Genomic DNA, 2,873 nt, shown 5'->3' with positions numbered 1-2,873 from the left:
TAATTTACCATTTATATTATATAAATAATTTAATAAATTGTAAAGGTTAAACTGCAGAAAGTTAAACTTTAATCACTAGGAGTCCTTACAGAAAACTGTATCCATCTTGAGGTAGGGAAATATTTTCATCAAGTCACATCATAAAGAAAAAACAAAACTGGTCAATTTTTAGAGCATTAATATTAAGAATATTATATTAATTTTTAAAACATCATCATAAGAATAAATGGTCAAGCCACAAAAGGATATTTGCAACATATGCATTATATTTCAGCATATAAATTATGTAAACATCTCCACCATTTCCAGTGGTGAAAGAACAAACAAGTCAAAAGAACAATTGCCAAAAGTCATGAAGAAGCATTTCACAAGAAAGCAATTGCTGACAAAAATAATTCAGACTCTGCTGATGACAGTATAATTGGTATCATCATTTTAAATCAATTTAACAATATTTTTAAAAATAAATTATGTATTCTATTTGATCCAGCAATTTCATTTCTCTCTACGTATCTTCAAACAACTCCTTACCAGAAGTGTGTTTATTGTGGCATTGCTTTGTGATAGCAATAAAAACTAGTTACACAGACCAAGAAGCAGCTTCTCTGCTCCTTCTGGAATGTCCGTCTGGTTCAGCCTGCCTGTCTCCACTCCTGCCTCCACCACGTCCATCAGGGTGACCCAGAAGTTCTACAAGGTGTCCACCTCTGGCCGCTCCTACACGAGTGGCCTGGTGCCCACATGAGCTCCTTGAGCTTCTCCCGAGTGGGCAGCAGCAGCTTCTGGGGTGGCCTGGGCAGAGGCTTAATACGGGGCCAGAGGTAGGGGAGGCATCACCGCCGTCACGGTCAACCAGAGCCTGCTGAGTCCCCTTAACGTGGAGGTGGACCCCAACATCCAGGACACCTGCACCCAGGAAAAGGAGCAGATCAAGACTCTCAACAACAGGTCAGGTTTGTCTCCTTCATCGACAGGATACGGTTTCTGGAGCAGCAGAACAAGATGCTGGAAACCAAGTGGAGCCTGCTGCCGCAGCGGAAAACAGCTTGGAGCAACATGGACAACATATTAGAGAGCTACATCAACAACCTTAGGCGGCAGCTGGAGACTCTGGGCCAGGAGAAGCTGAAGCTGGAGGCGGAGCTTGGCAATACTCAGGGGCTGGTGAAGGACTTCAAGAACAAATATGAGGATGAGATCAATAAACGTACAGAGACGGAGAATGAATTTGTCCTCATCAAGAAGGATGTGGATGAAGCTTACATGAACAAGGTGGAGCTGGAGTCTCGCCTGAAAGGGCTGACTCACGAGATCAAGTTCCTCAGGCAGCTGTATGAAGAGGAGATCCGGAAGCTGCAGTCCCAGATCTGGGACACTTCTGCGGTGCTGTCCATGGACAACAGTCGATCCCTGAACATGGACAGCATCATCACTGATGTCAAGGCACAGTCCGACAAGATAGCCAAGCACAGCAGGGCAGGGGCTGAGAGCATGTACCAGATCCATTATGAGGGGCTGCAGACGCTGGCTGGGAAGCACCGGGATGACCTGCAGTGCACAAAGACTGAGAACTCCAAGATGAATTGGAATATCAGCCAGCTCCAGACTGAAACTGAGGGCCTCCAATGCCAGAGGGCTTCCCTGGAGGTCGCCATCACAGTTGCCGAGCAGCGCAGGGAGCTGGCTGTTAAAGATGCCAGGGCCAAGCTGTCCGAGCTGGTGGCTGCCCTACAGCGGGCTAAGCAGGACTTGCAGCAGCAGCTGCGCAAGTACCAGGAGCTGATGAACATCAAGCTGGCCCTGGACATCGAGAACGCCGTCTGTTGGAAGCTGCTGGAGGGCGAGGAGAGCTGGCTGGAGTCTGGGTTGCAGAACATGAGTATCCATTGGAAGACCACCATCGGCTATGGAGATGCCCTGATCTCAGCCTATGGGGACCTCACAACTCCCAGCCTCAGCTAAGCCTGGGCTCCAGCTCCTTCAGCCGCACCAGCTCCACTAGGGCCATGGTTGTGAAAGTGGAGACCCGCGATGGTTAGCTATCCCAGTCCTCTGATGTCCTGCCCCAAGTGAACAACCACAGCAGACCTTCCCAGCCTACCCTTCCTGTGGCTGCTCCAGAGCCCCTGAGGGAGGCCACAGTGCAGGGGAGTACAGGCAACAGGAGACCCGCCTGAGGCTCAGCCCTAGCCCTCAGCCCACTGGCCAGGGAGTTTACTGCCTGGGGTAGTCCCCTTGCCCATGCCTCCAGCTACAAAACAATTCAATTGCTTATTTTGCGCCCCCCGCCAACATAAAACCTCAGCTAGCTGTGCCAAAAAACAAAACAAAACAAAACAAAATCAACTAATGACACAAACACTAAAATAGAAAAATATATTCTAGTACTACAGAAACAATATAGTGGTGAAAATGAATGTATGAGAAAGATGTGAGCCATAATGTGCATTAGATTTTATCCTTGCATAATGAACAAGGAAAAACAGATTGCAAACTGATTTGGAAAATATAATAGTATTTAGATAAAGTATATTTTATGGACACTTACATGATCAGTAATAATATAAAACATTCATAGAACGGCAGGTGGCATATTTAGGAGAATATTTATTATTTTGGGGAGATAAAGGGTGAATAAAGAAGATATTTACATTTATTGATTGCATTTAAAATATTAAACATTATAAAATGCTAATATTTAAGAGGTAGCTAAAAGTAGATGTTAATGCTGTAGAAGTGGAAGATAGTGTTCAAATTCTAGCTCTGCCACTTGCTAGCAGGGGAACAGCTAAAGGGGAACAGAAACAGTATATACCTCATAGGGTTGATTACACCCTTTATCAAAAGATTACATGAGTTAAAACTCTTAAAGT

At 45.4% G+C, this 2,873-nt stretch overlaps 2 pseudogenes; both read left to right on the top strand.

Annotated features, from left to right (window-relative positions):
• Positions 1-619: 619 nt before the first annotated feature.
• On the top strand, positions 620-2,177 carry LOC105537696 (annotated as a pseudogene).
• A 235-nt stretch (positions 2,178-2,412) lies between these two features.
• The window catches only part of LOC105537694, a 1,782-nt pseudogene continuing 1,321 nt past the window's right edge, over positions 2,413-2,873 (top strand).

This window comes from Mandrillus leucophaeus, unplaced genomic scaffold (assembly GCF_000951045.1).
Source record: "Mandrillus leucophaeus isolate KB7577 unplaced genomic scaffold, Mleu.le_1.0 Scaffold179, whole genome shotgun sequence".
Taxonomy (NCBI): domain Eukaryota; kingdom Metazoa; phylum Chordata; class Mammalia; order Primates; family Cercopithecidae; genus Mandrillus; species Mandrillus leucophaeus.
The sequence above is the reverse complement of the archived record's forward strand: the minus strand, read 5'-3'. Positions and strand labels throughout refer to the sequence as shown.